Source organism: Anomalospiza imberbis, chromosome 4 (assembly GCF_031753505.1).
Source record: "Anomalospiza imberbis isolate Cuckoo-Finch-1a 21T00152 chromosome 4, ASM3175350v1, whole genome shotgun sequence".
Classification (NCBI taxonomy): Eukaryota; Metazoa; Chordata; class Aves; order Passeriformes; family Viduidae; genus Anomalospiza; species Anomalospiza imberbis.
The window spans coordinates 40,854,166-40,872,402 of NC_089684.1; the positions used below are offsets into that span (position 1 = coordinate 40,854,166).

At 39.5% G+C, this 18,237-nt stretch overlaps 1 long non-coding RNA gene across 1 annotated transcript; it reads left to right on the top strand.

The window, feature by feature from the left end:
- Nucleotides 1-1,206: 1,206 nt before the first annotated feature.
- On the top strand, nt 1,207-4,323 carry LOC137473414 (uncharacterized). The gene is made up of 3 exons (XR_010998783.1): nt 1,207-1,358; nt 2,873-2,988; nt 4,189-4,323. It is a non-coding gene; the product is annotated as an uncharacterized lncRNA (long non-coding RNA).
- The last annotated feature ends 13,914 nt before the right edge of the window (nt 4,324-18,237 follow it).

The following is an 18,237-nucleotide window of genomic DNA, read 5'->3' on the forward strand; positions in this document are numbered from 1 at the left end:
GCAATCTAGCTGCTGAATGTCTTAAGATGAAGTGGAGCTTGAACCAAAAGCCAGTCATTATGTTTTTGAAGTTAGTAGTCATGGAAATAATAAAAGCTGGAGTTGCTTTTTATTTCTCAAGTCTTTCTCGAGGTAAGTCACAATGAAGGGATTTTAAAGGAACACCTCCCATAAGAACATGGTGCAGTCTCAGCTTTAATCAGTGCCTCTGTTTTTGTTTTGAACATGGTTGTGGAGAGGAATATCTTCATGTCTGCACATGCTCACTGGCTTCAGAATTAAGAGTGGCTTTGCATGAACAAAACCTGCAAGGACAGCCTCTACAGGATTTTGCTTTGTTTCTGCACCGGATGCTGAGTTAATATTAGTGTTTCAGGCTCTGAAAGGTAGTTGCTTTTATGAAGCTCCCACACCTCAAAGAGGGACTGTGACCAAATTGGTTCATTGCTTTTGTTTGGCCTTTAAAAGAAAAGACTAAAAATTAATGATCCTAGAGGCAGATTTTATAGCCTTTCCTTTTACATTTTTAATGTTAATTGACCAATTCCAATATGAATGAAAACTCTTGTGAAGAAACACAAGGTCATGTTTTCTGCAAGGAAAAAGTTCCTCATGTGGTGTTTCCTACCTCTGTGGGGACAGTATAGATCAAGTTTTCTACTTGTTTATTCTACTTAGTGTCAGGGGATATAGCCTCCTTCCCTCTACTGCTTTTCTGGTTTTCTGCTAGGGATCATAGTTCATCACACATTCTTCTCCCTGCTCTCTTAAATTTGCCTCCTCATGGTGTCATGTATCAGAAAGGGTCTTGTCCTCTCTTCCTGGGTGCTTTTGTGGCTTAGCTGTCCTTCACTTGTCATTTAAATGTTAGTGTCATCTCCAGAAGACCTGTGGTACCAGACTTCTTCATCATCCACTTATTAATTGCTGCAAAAAAAAAAAAAAAAAGCTGTTTTCACCATTAGTTTTCTAAATCTCTGCAAACTGATTTCATCACCTTCCTTCAAATCTTTTCCTGTAGCTCCTCACTGTTGTTATGTTCCAAGGAAGCCATCCCAATGGTCAAATGGCTTATATTTGAGACTGCATCCCAACATTGTGACCATAGCTGTCCTAATTTTGTTCTATTTCCTAATGCTTAATTAATTCTTGGCTTGCATTTCAGATTGCAGACTCTGTAGTGGTGACCAATTTTGGTCAGTTTTTACAGCAGAGTGCAGAACTGGGAATAGACTGAAGTAATCTCCACAGTAAAACAGGCAAGGTGAAGAACTCTCTTTCAGCTGTGTTAGGGGCATTCCTGGGGCTAGAGCTGCAGTGGTACTGGACACCTGCCTGTAAGATTTGTTCATATTCTTGTGAGCATTTAGCATCCTCCAGCCCAGATATGGTTTTAGCATTCCATATTTAAATATGGAATTAGTTCAGAACACTTCCAAGACAAAGGAGTAGTTCTTCATTTCATGTCATAAAGAAATCAGCACCTTATGCCATAATTGTAGCTTATTTGGGACTTAAATAGTACAAATCCCCCACAGATGAAGATTGGTCTTTACATACAGTGTGCAGAACATTTTGCATCCGCAGATTTCTTGGAGTATGTGTGGGAGTCTGAGGGCTCTCAAAGGTCTTCCTGGGAGTTGTGCAGTTGCTCTGTGTTGGCGCTGCTGCATGTTTTTGGGTTTATTTTTCCCCAGACTCATGGATTGTGAGTTGCTGCTCCAGATACTTGTGGCTGTTGTACTTTGAGCTTGATGACTGAAGACAGTAACTGTAGCACTTGCCTGCTAGATCAGATTTAGAAGCCCAAATCCTATTGTTGGGATGTAATTCCTTCCCTGTTTCCCTGTAAATTCAAGTTAAGGTTAATGTCATCTAAGCTCCACTGTTATCTTTTCTCAGTCATGAGCTGTGCAGCAAGGAACATTAGAAAAGCTTCATTTGATCCCAGCTCTTGGGTCTTTGGGGAGAAAAAGAACAGAGGATTGAGGGAAAATGTGTGTTGGTGGAGTTTGGCGGGAAAATTTTCAGCATAAGGCTAAAGGAACTGTCCCTGATGTCCAGACAAGGAACTGGATGTGTCTTTGTGATTGAAAGACAAGAAGTTTTAATGCTTTTTTATCCTTTGGTATCCAAAAGGTCAGCTAAATACTCATGTTCAGCTCAGAATAATATGATGGAAGAGTGATAACACTTGGATAGAATAGGTTAAAATGCTGTTGCATTGGTTCCATTTCTTGTCCCATTACTTCTTCCTTCTATCCTGGTAATTGCAAGAAGTTTGGGGCTTATCATCTCTGTCTCAGGCTAAATGCAATGAGACAACCAGACTTTCTGCTGTTCTCAAACATCTGAACTTTTCTCTCTGTGTTGGCAGTCCACTGCTCCCTGCAGAGAGAGATTTCTTAAACCTCTCAGCAAGACACCACAAACTCCCCCCTGTATATGGCAGAATGGTGAATGCTTCTTATTTCAAGGAATGGCTGAAGGGACCGTGAGGGACAGTGAACCTGCACATCAGTGTGTTCAGACTGGTTTAATATCTCTGCTGCCACAAAAGGGTTGATAATGCAGTGTGAAGCTGAGTTGTGTGTCAGACCACAAAGTGTGGGGCTGCTCTGTCAGATGGAAAAATCATCCAGGGACTCGGCCATTATGCTGTGATCTTCAAATCATCTGTTCTGTTAAAAACATTTGGAATATGTTGATAACTATTTTGTATTTTAAGCAGTATTCTGGTTATTTTCTGTCAACTGCTGTTGACTTTGAAGTCACTCCAAGCATGGCAGAGCTAATCATTGCATTTCCCATGGAAGTGCAACACAGGAAATGGTTGTTGAAATGTAATTGGTGTTTTCCCATCCATTTCTAGCTATGCCTTAGAACAGTGCATCCCAGCCCCTCTAAGCTGCAGTGCAAGGGGCTCCTCCCTGTGCTCTAACAACCCCTGCTTCCTGAATTCCCTGCTGCTGCTGGGCGCAGGGCTTGGTGGATATCCCTCTGGTAACTCTGTATCTTGTACTCAATGAAAATGTTGTCAGCACAGTGTAGTGCAAGAAAGTTACATGAGTACCCCTCAAGAGTTTAAATGAACTTGGTCAATGGTTATATGATTATCTGTAAATAACATCTAACTGGCTTGGCCCAGTGTCAGGAAAACTCACCAGAGGACAAAACATGGGCTCTTGGAGGGGATTTTATTACCTGTTGTTTTTCAGTTCAGGTATTTGTGTAAAGAAATCCAGTTTAGATACTTCTCCAAACCAGGGGTCTGAGAGAACACACAGATATGCTACAAACTTTGACCTGGAAGAAATCCACTTTTCTCTGGTTTCATACTGCCTTGGACAAAGCCATGAGTAGTGGACCCAGGACAGTGAATTTTCAGTCAGCTCAGTCCTAAGGAAGTCAAAGTAATTGTCAGGAAGTTTAGCAGTCTGTCTCGTGGTCAATTCTGAGATGTTTTCTGAAGTGCTCCTAATAGGCATGGCATTGGGAAATTGAACATTTATATGTGTGTATATATATGTATATTGGGTACTTAGCAGTACATATACACTGTTTTTTTATGAAGGTTTTGTCCTACTACTCAAGATGTTTCTTGTTGTTTCTTAAGCATATACAAAGCTACCAGCCTGTAATTCTAACAGAACCCTGTGAGATGAAATTATTTATATTAGTATTATACATGTCAAACCCTTGCAGTCAGTCAAATAACAAAAGGAGTGCTCATTGTCTCTCTCCCCACTGGTGCTGTTACAGGAGTTGGAGTTACAAGATTCAGACATAAAGTGAAAGATGATAAGAAAATACTTCTTTTTCTCAAGGTATTTCTTACTAAAAGAGATTGTTTTGCAGTTTTGTTTGCTCTTGACACTATTTTGAGTAAATCTGAGCTTCTAAGACATGCTCAGGGCAATTAAATATTTATGCTTCCCAAACTGAATTTTTCACGAACATTATCTGTTTACAGGAAGCAGTTTGCTTTGCTTTTATGACTTTTCTTACAGGTTATAAGACAGTTTTTTTTTCTTGATTGGAGGAAAAAAGATATGTATTTCTGTGTCTTGTAAAGACTTTGCTCTGCTGTAAAAAACAATAGGTAACATGAGTATAACACTGTATTCTTGCATATTTCTATTTTAAAGTCCTATTATCTGTGATATTTTCCATTTTGGCTTCTGTTAGGACTGAAATTGGAAACTATGTAAAACCTAACAACGCCCAGAGCTGATCCCTGTTCTTTGAGTAGCAGCAGGAGCGTGGCTATTATGGTTTGACATGGCAATGAGGAACAAGCTCTGCTCCCCAGCAGCTGCTCAAGTGGAAATTTGCAGGTGAGCTGTCACCAGCAGTGAGATATTGGCTGCTGATTCCACTGCTCCTGGCCACGGATTGCTGCCTTGGTGGATCATGTTTGTCCTTCTGCCTTTTTTGTGGTTTCTATAGATTTGATGGCAAATGCAGCACTTGTCCTCTTCCCTGGGAGCTCCAGCAGGTCAGGAGGCTACTGCAGGTGACAATCAGCTGCCTCCTTTCAGCCAGCTCTTTCCCTTTCCTTCCCTGATCCTGTCTTCCCATGCGATTGGAAAGAAAACAAAACCACAACTTTTGCAAAATCAGTTGAGGGAAGATGTTACTCAATTGCTTGTTTCATTCAAGCAAACACTTCTAACATTCACTTGAGTAAGAATGCCTTTTATAAGAAGGTGATAAAAATAGGAATTTGAAACCAGGACTATTAAAAGTAGGACCAGATGGGAACAAATTTATCACTGGGAAAGTTCTGCTTGCACCGAGGCAGTGCCATCAGTTTTGTCTCTGTCCTGTCTTTCACTGATCCTGCAACAACAGTGCTTGCTTTAAAGGCCTTGACCCTCAGGAGTGATTGGATCTCTGGCACTCTGGGTGTTTCCAGCTGCAGCACTGCATCACAGGCAGGCAAGAGCTCTGACTGGATCATTGTTAACATTGTTAACATTTTCATGTATAACTCACAACTCACTTTATCAGCAACACTTCCTTGAATTTTGCCTTTTGCCTTAGCTCTTGCCACTAAATAGTCCTTGTGCTGAGGAGTGATCCTGATTTAAGAATCAGTAGTAATCTTCGATTATGCCTTTATAACTCATGAAAGCACAGTAACCTCACTCTCATTTTAGAATGTGAACGTTCTTTGGACAAACACTAAATTGTAGCTTCAGTGACATGAGCTAAGGCAAAGGCTTTCAGTGGTCCTAGAGTGGTAGCTCTGAAAGGCAAGCAGAGTGAAGATCCTGAATAATTTGCTTTTCCAACCAGCTTTGGCTGTATTTCCCCTGCAAATCAATGAATGTATCATAGAGCTCAATTACCTGCCCACAAGATGAGAGTTGTTGCTCAGCACTGTGGAATTAGGGTAACGAGAAGCCCAATGCTAGAGCAGATAAACACTGCTGCAATACTCTCTCTCAGCTCTGTTTAGGGGATTTTAAATTTGCAGCAAGTCTCAGTAAGGATGAGGAGGTGCTGAGCTACATAAAAATAATGGAGGCTGGAGGAGAAATTAGCCTTGCAGTGTTCTTCAGTCTCAACGTGACCAACCAGCACATGTGGTAGTGAAAATGATGGTTTATATTTGTAAAAAACTGCAATCAATGAGATGCACTGGTAAGTAGTAAATACTTTGTTAGTCAATTCCCCTAGGAACTCTTCCTTAATAAAAGGCCTGTTCCAAATCTATGTCTTGCTGAAAATAAAAACCAGCAACAAGCCATAGTGTCTTTATTTGACCTGTCCCAGACTTCATTTATTTATTTGTTTACTTACAGTCTGAAGTATGAGTCAAGTACCTGTAGTGGAGCCTTTAGCAATGTGAAATGCAATATTTTGAACATTATTTAGTGTTCCAATTTTAATGAGTTTGGATCATAGTAAAGGAGATCAGATGTTTTCAGGTGAGGATAGAAACAATTAGAAAGCATTTAAAAACTAACATCACTTTTTTGTCAGTTCTCTCTTGAGGGGCTGGTGTAAATCCCAAACTGTTGAAAAGCAATCAATGTACAAACAGAAGCTCCAACTGAATGAACCCAGAAGAAAGGATGTGGCAAATTCCCTGATCAAAGTAAAGGAAGGAAGATGGCGATATTCACCTGGTGCAGCTCTAGATTCCCATTTCAGAAATAGTACCATTGTTTAAATCTTGGAAATATTTGGGATTTTACTTTTCTGTCATCTTTTTTTGTTTTGCAAAATGTGTGATAGTTAATATATAAGTAAAATCTTGTATAAAAACAGTCTTCTTTTTTTTTTTTGCAAATAGTCAAGTGCGTATTACCTGCCTCGCTGGATAATAAAGGTCTCCTGTGTTCCTCTAACAACTTTTTTTTTTTTTTCAGAATGCCTTTCTGTGTGATTTGTGTTATTACTTTGGGAAGATACAAGAGATTCTCTCACTTTAATGTAGCACACCAGGTAACTCCATGCTTTCCCAGCTGCTTGGATCTCCAGTTCAGGATTGGGCAAAGAAAAATGGTGATGGAGTCAAATTATTTTTGCTTCTAATTTAGGACAATTCCATTTTTAAATGTATACATACTCTTGCAATGTTTTCTGAAAGGGACTAATAATAAAAGGGTGGCTGGACAGGAACAAACGCAGATCCAAACCAATGTGGTTAATCCTACATTCTCCCTTTATTGTTTACAGATAGTAGTTTTTATATACTTCCAGATAGTTTACAATCGTGAGCACACTCTCACTGGCAAGCAAACATTGTTTGTTTCTGTCTTAAGGTGGCTAAAGTTTCACACTACAGACCTATACTAATTCACACCTAGATAGCTCAGTAAATTGTGTTATACCTTAACATAATTTCTGACTGCGCCACAAACTTATTCTTAACTGCGCCACAGGATTTCAGGCCTCCAAGGCCCACATCTGAGGCCTAGGCTGGGGTAGCTCAACCTTCACTCTAAACATATAAATCATGGGCATCTAGATCATGACCCATTTCTCTCAGAAATTGCTCTACAGCTTTCAGTAGTCAAGGATGAAATTTTGAACAGACATTAATTGCTCAATTTTTTTTTCCTGAAGAATAGAATTTGGGCTTTGCTCACTAGAAGAGTCCCTGCTGTAGGCAGATGTTTCTTCTGTTCTTCTTAGAGCAGGACAAGTGGTTGGATGCTGAACCTCAAAGAAGAGGGAACTAAGATCCCTGACCTGGATAAGCCCACAAGTGAGTACACTGGAGAAGATTTTCCACCAAAACCAGTTCTTGTAAGGCTTTCCAGCCTGTTAACAGGAAATCAGCTGATTCCTGCAGGGTGCCACATGAAGACTTCCAGGCTGAAGTCAGCATCCTGCTATAGCAAGGATTAGGGTGTAGTGCATCATAATTTATATGCAGAGATAATCTATGCCAAATTGGGAATTTTAAATTTTCTTCATTTGAGAAAAATCACATCTTCATTGAGACACATTGTCTAGCATTTCTGCTGTGGATAGCTGAATAATTCAGCTGGACAGATGGAATGACAAGGTAATACAATCCAGATGTTGAAAGGGTTTTTTGGATGACTTTTCATAGGTCCAAGCTGAAGTCCCTGATTTATTCAGGCTTTGAAGTACCATGCAAGCCTTTCTTGTGGAAGAAATTCTGGTTTATGTAAATAATTCAATGTGTAGTAAACTAGAGGAAGGCAGGGAGCAATGAAACTCCCTAGCACATTAAAGCTTCACGTTTGGTGTGACTGTACAGCATATGTCAGAAGACAATTTTTAAAAGTTGTCTTCCTTTAAGTTCTATTGAAGCATTCACCCACTGTTTCATGTGCTTTTATTGTTCCTCTCAGTAATTTTCCCTGTTAGATTTTTTTGACTGAAAATGGTTTACTGAGCTAGCTTCTTCCATTGCAACACAGTAAGAAGCCATAACTAAAAAATGTTTTTTGTAATTCAAAAACAATGGGAGCTTTATTTAAATAAAAATATTCCCAACTCTCCTTTCCATCCCCTCCCCCCCCCCCCCCCCCCCCCCGCCTTGAAATACTGTTTTAAAGTTATGGAACTCTGTACTCTTTATTACAGAAAAATGCCCTCCATCAAGAAAATGACATCTACCTGGACAGATCTAGAAATGGTTGTTCTTTGTGATCTTCAATGCTTCAATGATCTTCACTCAAAACCTCCAAGCACAAATCATTTTAGTGAGGCAGGTAAGAGAGACACTTGTCTCTTCCAGTTCAGCAGCTGCTCCTGTAGCTCATGTGACAATGGTTTGGGCAAGAGCACGAGAGGTGAAACGATGGGGTGAACTTGGCTTCAGATGTCTCTTGCTGTGCATCTTGGAAGACTCTCAGCCAAATGATGAAATTCAGCACAGTTCAGTGCTTCGACAGCATGACCAATTTGCTAAAACTAAACTGGCAGTAGCAGCAACACTGGAATATTGTGATGCTGGTGCCTCTTATGAATGACTTTAAATAGCAGAAATAAATGCAGCTGCAGCAATAGTGAAATACTGTAATACTGGTGCCTATTAGAAATACTTTCAAATATGACAAATAATGAAAATGGCTAACAGAATGACTGAATTCCAAAGTTAACCTCCAAGATTTCAGCTTTTAAGGACTCAGGTTTTACAAGTCCTGAAAAACCTGGGGATTAATATTTCCTTTGGTTTTGTGTCAGAAAGCCACACACAGTGGAGCTGTTTTGCACTGAGGGCAATCTCCTTTGTGGTTTTTTGAGCTCCAGTTCTTCAAGCCCTATTAGTGTGAACAGCAGCAGCTTAAAGCACTTGCTAATCTTAAAGAGAGCATGCGTGACACACTGCTGTAACAAGGTGGGTTTGAAGCAGGTTTAACCAAGTGATTTGCCTTTTCCTGTGTTGTTTTCATTTTGCTTAACACTGAATTGTTGTAGCAGTGGAACAGTTTATTCAGCACTTACATATGCAGTTTACCAGAGGAAGTAAGAATAAGGTTTCTAGAGTTTTGTTCTTCTTTTGTTCATTATAACTTATATTCATTATGACTTATGTGGCTCAACCCATAGAACTGCCTTGAAAATTTAAATTCTAAGGAGTCAAGGATTAAGTTTTCAGTGGGTTCTGTTATTCTGGTGCAGAGTGGAATGATTTGTTCAGACTCTGTCCATCTTACATGACATCTGTAGTAAGTGAATCCCAGAAGATTTTAAGGTTTCTTTTGAGTCTGTTTCAATCTTGAATATAATTCCAAAATTATTTCTATCTAGTCATTGTTGACTGGATCATTTTTGAGACTAATTACATTATGTTTTGGGGATTAGAAGAAATGGAAAAAATATGTGAGAACTGGGGAGAGAAAATTGTCTTGCAATAAAGTAACTACCAACCCAGATGTTGCCGTATATTATGAGTAATAATCTCATTTTTGCTGGAATCTCATTATTTATTCAAGACATTATGTCTGGTAAAATGAGCTGTGGGAGTACTGTTTCCTTAGGTACTTCTGTACCAGAAGATGGAGCAGGAGAGCCTGGATTCAGGATCTCAGCAGGACCAATGTTCTTTTAGTAGTGCTGACCTGACTTTTGTGATCTCCACGGAGGAGATTAAAAAAGGAAAATTGAGATCACAGCTACTTCACAATTTAATAGCCCTGTAACCATTAAAACAGGCTAAATCCAAGAATAAAAGCAGAAGCTAAGTAAAGTCAATTTAAGCAGTTAAGGAACAAAGACATATTTCAGTGGTAAACATCCATAAGGTAATGCTGAACTGTTTTTTACCTAACAAATATTTACAGATTAATTTTAAATTCCAGTGTGACAAGTCTCAAAGGTAAAGTTCAATGTGGTTATTAACATAAGATCACTCATAGCTGAGTCATAGCACTTTTATTGAATTATGCAAAGCAAGGGATATGATTCTGCAAACTTGGTCACAGGCAGACCTTTATAGAAACTGTTGCTGTGGAATTTTTAAGCAAGATGGCCAACACCAATTAGTTGGAAGAGCTAATGCATGTTTGGATCCTCTGATGGATGGCACTGAGGATCAGTACTTGGCGAACTTTTTTATACCTTACAGAGCCCCAGCCATGAGACATGCCCACATGATTGCCATTTTCAGGGTTTCTAAGCACAATAAAAGCATGTGCATTTTATTAATGCAGATGGAGACATTTTTAACAAGAATCCTGATCACTCACAAACATGGCAACTTCCCCTTCTCCCTCCCACTAATATTGCAGGCACTAGGGATCTAACTAACCCTGCAAAAATAACCTTAGAGAAGGGTTGAAACCAATTTTCACACTTTGCTTTTTTTAATAGCAACAGTTGCAAGTTCATCCATAATGTTGCTGTCACTTTTTCCACTCACTGTAAATACCACATGCAAATCAGTAGGGTCTTTTCTTTTTCCCAAACAAATCTCGAATGTTTAAAAACCACTCTGAATATAAGTCCTATTTCAATATTTTGCTTAAAAAGTAGTATATTCTGTCATTGATTTTTGCACAAAATCCTCATTGTTTTATTAAGAACTCATTGGGAAGTTTTGCATTATTGGACATGAATTCACTCCATCTTCCAGACAAACCAGTGCTTGCAGAACTTGATTAACTTGAGGTTGCTGCTGGAGCTCTTGGCACTTCTCACAGGAAACACCCCCATATTCTATCTTCCTTGGCCTCCATTCTTCTTCCTAGCAGTCTTTTAATTATTGTAAATGATTAAATGCTTTAAATTACTATAAACACTATCCATGACCAACAAAACACCAGTAGCTGCAGTGCCAGTATTTGGTTTCTGTTTGCAAGGTCATGCCATGGCACAGCGTGGGTCCGATTGCCTGCTGTGCTACTGCAGACTTTTGGATCAAGCAGGACAAATGATATTTATGTTGGTCATATTCTGAAACAAGTCATTGTATGAAAGAACTGTGACCTTTGGGTCACTTTGCAAAATGGCTTGAATGCTGTTGTGTGTTTCAGTCAGTTAGTTCATGAAGTGCCTAAATGTTTCAGGCATTTCAGCAAGTGAACATCGCATTGCTGTTACACAGAATCTCTTGCTGTGAGTGTTCTGTCCAAGTGGGTTTTTGTGAATGGTTAATACTTGCATAGAAAAATCAGACCCATGCACTTGAGAGTTCTCACAGGTGTAGGGCTGTAGATCCAGAAGTACAGTTGCCTACTTTGGATATTCCCAGTGGCACCCTGCCACTGTTTGAGTATGTAAAACACAAGCTTTCATACAACTCTAGTCCCTTTGCTTTTTTATTTACTTCTGAATCATTAACACAAATGCATCTGTGTATTATATCCAACTGCATATGGGCTTCTTGCTGGATGATTGTAATTCTGTGGTAAGCCCAGAGTGTGATTATTAACAAATAATAGCTAAGGCTGTGTCGTGAGCAACAGCAAACCAGTGGGCTTGAAAATGTGAGAAAACACACTTCTACTAATTTTTGAGTGTAAAAAATTATTCTACTAATAATTGAGTGTAAATCTCTCAGGTAAGTCAGAAGCCCTGGCTCACAGGAGTAGCAGAGCACTGCAGATTTATTCAGTAGGTCTGTAATTTACATCCACTCCTACTTGACTCCCTGTTCTAATGTGTAATGTCAATAACTTCCTCCTGCTTATTAACATTGATTAATAGGCAAAAATATGGGGTCAGGGGAAGCAGAACTCACCTTTTCCATCTACCCCCAAATATTCAAAATACTGTTTCCTTTTGATGAAGAAACTAATGACTTTACATCTTCAAGTTTTGCATAAAACTGCTGCATAATTTCTAAAGGCTTTGCTATTGCATCAGTTCCACTGAGAATTGATAGTGAGGTCTCAAGTCACTCTTCCTATGTGTCTGGTGTCAGAACCTTGCCCACAGAGAGCAGGAATACTCCTCAGCCACGTGACTAAATGAGTGCCTGCTGGAGTGAAACATGATCTATTCTGTTTTTCCCTGGGGAAAAAAATCATTGCAGTAATGGAATCTGCTTGAACCTACTAAAGGGAATTCCTCCCAGAGCATTAATACCTTCAGTGGGCTTGAGACCCACAGGACAAAGGTTTATGCTCACCTTTTGTGAGAAACCAAGAAAGATGAGAATGTGGTCAGTTTTCCTATTTCTAGTTGTAGATTGTTGAACTAGTGTTTATTTTAAGGCATTATATTCCTTGGGCTATAACTCTGAAATTTGAAATAAGAACACAATTAGCATGTGACTTCATTTTAACCAACACTTGCATTTGCTGGTTTGTATTTTTGTAGTTGAGACAAAATTGGGTGGGGAAAAAAATCTGATCTCAAAGGGGATTGGATACTATATCTTGCAAACCATCTGCTGAAGGCCACAGTGCTTTATTTTATGTACTTTTTTCCAAAAGGTTATGCTCTTGCATACATTTTCTAAGTAGCCTCTTTCAATCTCCTTCTATCAGTTTCATTTCCCTGTACTACACTAAACACTCACATTTCAAATCTTGTGTTTTTATGCTAAATGCTTCTGCTGCATCATTAATTTTTCCTAAAAGAGAGTGTATACAAATCAAACAGGTTAATATTCTTCCCAGTTTTTCACAGTCTACATTTATTTTGGGGAATTATTAAGAAAGGTTTTCTCACTCTATTTCTGTCCTTGAGTATAATTCCCCAGGCTAAATTGAATCTTGTCTGCATAGAGGAGGGCGAAGGTTTCAGTTGTTGCTGCAAAGCCTCCTCAAGCATCTCCACAGAGAGTGTACAGCTCTGTGTAACCTACTGCATGTTTAAAGTATAAAGGTCATAAACAGTACTTCTGCAAGAGCAGAGGAAGCACAGTAGAAATTTTAGCTTTAAATAATAAAGGCAAAGCCAAGCGTGAATCTCTCTTTTGTAGGTTCCCCTCTGCCTCAGTTTAATTCTAGGTTCTGCACAGAATAGAATAAAGGAACCATGTGAGTCTTGGTGTGAGGCCACTGAAGAAGGGTTTCCTCTCTGGTTTCAGTCACCTTGTCATTCACAGGATCCTCTAAGCACAGGACATCAGTCTTTCAAAATAAGTCAAAACTGTTGCTTCTCTGCCATAAAGAGTGTGGAAGTCACTTTCTGGTGTTTTGGTTCTGACTTGTTTGTGTGAAAACTGCAGGTCCTCAAATTGGTCAGTGTCCTATTTCGTCACCACATTTATCATTTGCAGGTGCCAAAGATGCCCTTTTCTAAACTGACTTTGTGTAGCACTCATCTTTTGGTCTGGACTCAGTAATTGTGTGATTCACACAAAAGGCTGTAATCATATGACAGAAGAAGAGCAATTAAATACAAAATTATTGAATTTCTCTTACTGTAGGGATTTAAATGTGTTTTGTTGCATTGCAATGCTTTAGAATATTTTATGGCACTTGCATGGGCATAGAGTCTGTAACCCATAAAACAAGCAAAAGGCCTAATTGCTCTGTGCAAGGATTATTTATAACTCTGTGGTCTATGAAGGAATAAGAGTCCATAAAAAGAATGCCACTGAGTGTTAAAACCCATCTGCTTGCTGCATTTTAATTGGGATGAGAGTCTTAGATTTCAGAAACACTGCATTAGGGATATGGTGCTTGCATTCTAATTTTAAACAGAAATAGGAGAAGTAAATATTGATTCAGGAATTTTGTATGTCAGGGGTAGAGTCACTATATGACAGATGAAGCCAGTAAAAATTGGGAGATTTCTGTCTTGGTTCTAAAGTTTAGATCTACTGATTTACTTGGGAGGGGCAGGGAGAAGTTAGGATTTGCTCATAGAATTCCTATGTCTGCATATGGATTTGTGGAGGCATAACCAGGCATGACTGGAGTTATGCAAAGTGTTTATGTCAGCCTACCTCTCTCTCTTCCTGTTTATTTCCTTGATTCATTTGTTCTCTGCTCTCTCTTGCTGAACACATGGGTCTGGACCTCTTAGGACACACTGAAGCGTCCTTCTGGCTCTCTCCTTGTCTGGAAGATACCACAGGCTGTACCAGTGCATGGGTTTTGTACAACAGGCTTGGCACAGAATTTGTGTGAGATTGGCAAATGGTGATGCCAGGAATGCAAAATACATTGAATTTCGTTGACTGTGTGAAATAATTTCCTCCTGAATTCCCTTAAGGGACCCAATTCAGCCCAGAGTCAAGTTTTACATCCAAGTTGTTACAGAAATGGTAATAATTCAGTCATATAATGTCTCACATAGCACTGCTATAGTGCCCAATTAAAATCTGTCCCTGCAGGGGTACTAAATCCCTGATCACCCTTGAAAGCTGTTCTGGACACCTGGCACTTGAACTGATCTATTGATCCATTAGGGCTCACCTTTTGCTAACCTGTTGGTTAGTTAGTCTCCTTTAATTTTCCCCTTTAGTGAAGCAATTCCATTGCTCTAGATGTAATTATGGTCCAACATGCATACCTTGTCAAAAACTTTATTTTGGGAAGCTTGTGCTGGTTTCTGTGTGGGAGAAGTAAGGAAATTGCTGTTAACTGTGGTAACTATCCAGAAAAGGAAAAGAGACCCAAACCCCCACAGCTAATGCACTTTGTCTGTCTGATTTATATTTCACATGAAGTAACTTTTGTTACCTATGCCTGAAGGGAAACAAACAAACAAAACCTACAAATGAGTAAAACTTGACAACTGTAAGAGGTGTGAGTTGTGAAAATGAATTGGAAAAAAATGGCAATTGGAGTGGGATTAGATATAACAGGACCAGGCTTGCTCTGTTCTGAGACTGAGGAATAGCAGAAGAGATGAAGAGTAGCCTAAGAACTCAAGGGTCAAGAAGGAATAATGTTTGTTATTTTTCTTAGCATCTTTTGATTATGGCAGAAGATAGATTCAGAAGTAACAACAAATCTGTGCCACCTTCAGTTTAACCATTTACCTGTACACTAGAAAATCAATGCTGTTTAATAAGGATAAAGAAGGGCAAAATTGTTATTTTAAACACATTTCCTTCCTAAAGCAGATATTTTGTTAAAATATCTTAAGACATAAAATACTGCTTCAGCAGAGTGTCCTAAAAATTATGTAGTTGGCTAAATGTATATGTTCAAATAGCCAGTAACTCTATACTTACAAAGCTAATGGTGCTCTTGCTGGAAACACCAGGGAATATAAAGATTAAGTGGTTATTTTGCTTGGGAAAAAGTAGTTGAGCTTCAGCAAATTGTCTGCTGATACTAAGGTTTCTCAAACAACACATACCTTCCCATACCCTGTCTACCTCCTGCCATGAAATCCCATTTCAATGACCTTCATTGTCCTAAAAGTTAAATAAGAGGAGCTGAAAACATAGACAAGGTTTAATAGAAATGATACTTGTGAAGAGTCTTTTTCTATTTTCAATTAAAAACTGGACAGGCTTTGAAAAGAAAGAAATGAGCCTATGTGTTTTTGTGAAGCTAACTGTAAGATCAGGACATTTTGCAGTGAAATTGTTGCTGGGCACTGTTAGCTAGCAGCAGAACTCCAGAGGTGAACAGCTGTCAGTTGGCAGGAGATGCAGAATGCATTTTAGGTGGAATTAGGAACAATTGGGTGCAGGCTTCAAAGAGACAGGAGCTGCCACCATCAGCTCCTTCTGGTGTCCTGCGTGGGTGTTCCTTTAGGGTCAGGAGGTGGGGCAGGAACCTGCTGCTTTGGAAAGCTTCAGTGTGTGTGGTGTGTGCTCATGTGTATCCCAGGCTTTATGGTGTGTGACAGATTGGTTTAGCTCTTCACTTACGGTGCCTCTGGGAACCTAAATAAGCATCATAGGGCTCTTGGGAAACCCAGCTGTTAATACTGCACCACTGGCACCACAGCAGAGCTCAAATTATCAAAGCAAGACAAAAAACCCCAGATCTAGTGAGCAAAAATGCTTTTTCATTTATATTCTCTTGCAGTCGTATTTCTGGCCTATGACTGTAGTGTGTTGTACATGTTCAAGATAAAGCTTGTCCCAGGTGATAAAGTACACTTCAATTTTCATAAGTCTTCATGTAAAAAACAGATGCTAAGCTGATGGACTTGGACAATTTTCTGATTCACCCTTAGTCACTGGAGCTTAGGGAATATATTCTAGAAATGCCATGTTATCAGTGGATTGTCAAGTCATTTCTGATTTAGCCCCTGGCTCTAACCAGACTGTCCTGCTTTCTGTGAGAGTAATAAAAAGATAAGCCTTGAGATAGATGTAGAGGGGAGAAAGAGCTCATTTGCATTCGGATGAGCTATTCTTCCATCCTCTCTCTGTATTTTATCTTATAACAATTATCATAGATTTGATCAAAGCAGAGAAAAGACGCATCAATACAAAGACAGTTTAACAGCAGAGTTTCTTATAATGATAACTCCAGTAGAAAACTGATATATAGAAACCCATCTTTCCACTCACTGAAATCTGTGTACAGAATATCATGTTATTGATCAGGAGGGTTAGATGTGACACTGAACTGTCAAATAACTTCACAATGAACTGAAATAGAGAATTTCATTTCTTAATAAGGCTTCTCTGAAAATGCTGACAGGGTCCCTTAGCTTTGATGACATTGCTAAGTTTCTTTTTGGCCACCATTGCATATGGCATGCAAAACATTTTATTGCTAGGAACTCTACTGAAGGGATGTAGGAATGTGCTCATAACACAGACACCATGGGATATCTTCAGCCCTGTAATCTGATAATGCTCCTAAAATAAGGCTGCTGACACAAGCCTGTGGGGCAATCTGTTTGTGAATGTGTATTTCTCACCTGGTGGCCATGTCCTTACATCCCTTTAGTACAAGTGAGGGCAGACCCTCAGTAGTATCGAGTCATGTTGATCCTCTAACCCAAGAACACTGGGTAGAGGTGCTGACCAGTGCAGAATCCTGCCAGGATGCACACATGGAGACCTCTCTCAGCCTTCTCCAAGGATCCTTTAGCCTCTGTAAATAAGATTATAGCACAGGATGTAAAATTTGGTGGCAGATAGTGACCACTGCTGCTGCTTCCTCTCTGACAGACTGTTCAGGGGGAAGTTTACTTGTGATAACACTGTTTTGACCCAAGAAATAAAAGTAAAGTTTAGAAAGTAAGTACCTCAGAGAACAGATAAACTCAGAATGTGGTTTAAAATGGCAGGTTTGCACAAGATGCAGAGCAAGTGTTTTTCTTTCACATTTTTTGTTTAATTACAACAGGGAGAAAAGCTCCCATGTTCTGTATGAGACACTTCCTCTCTTTGTACAGACTGGGGAGGAGGAAGGACTGAACTGCTCTTTACTTTTGCCTGTGGAGGGTCAAAGTTGTTGACTGAAACCTACCTCAGCCATGCTTATTTTCAGTTTGTAGCAGCTTGTTCCATGATGAATTTCTGTCTCTTGGCTGGATACTCAGCATCTGTTGGTGCAGAATCCTTCCTGGTACCATGCATCCTCACCTTGTCCCTGGCTCCCCCACTGGAATATTTTCCTTCCATTGTAAAGTGAGTGAGATTTTACTCAGGTGGGATTTTGCAGTGAAATGAAGGTTTTTCTTGCACCTTAAGAGTGAGCCTTTTTTAAGGGCCTCTGTATTACACAGAGGCCACACATATTTGGGTCTGAAGACTGATAGAGTTCTAATCACTTTAAAATTGAACCACTTTGGTTTGTATGCAAGGCAGCCGTTCTCCCTGTTACCAACTTTATAAAATAGTTTACTTAGGTTGAAGAAAAATACCTCTTGGAGATAATTGAGAAATTGCATCATGATGAGCACAGGGATGGATAAGAAGAGCATCCACTTGCTCATACCATAGGACTTGGGGTCAATATGCAGGCCTGTGGTTATAATTTTAATCCACAATAATCTACAGACAATCCTTTATTAACTAAAAAAGTCAGTACTATAAAGTGGGGAAGTAAGTTGAAATGGGAAGAGTTGGGTTCTTAAACATTCTTGTTTACAGCAGGATTGGAGAGTCTTTTCCTCTTATTACAGTTTTTAAACTGTAATCCTGACCTAGGAAATACAAGTTGGTGGCTGTGTTGTTGCCCTTCCAGCAGCCACATGACATCCAAGTAAAAGTGTTTTGTTCTTCTGTGGAAGCAGTGACTGCAAATGCCATAAGGAAGTGGTGAATGGCAGGACACTGGATGGATTCCGTTAGCCCACAGTCTAAAAGGACTTGGAAACATCAGTTATAGCCACGGTAAATCCATTTATGTAATTAAAAAATCAGTTCCTGCACTGTCTGTGCTCCTCTGTTGTGTATCAGCTTGGTGACCAGGCTGATGAAAC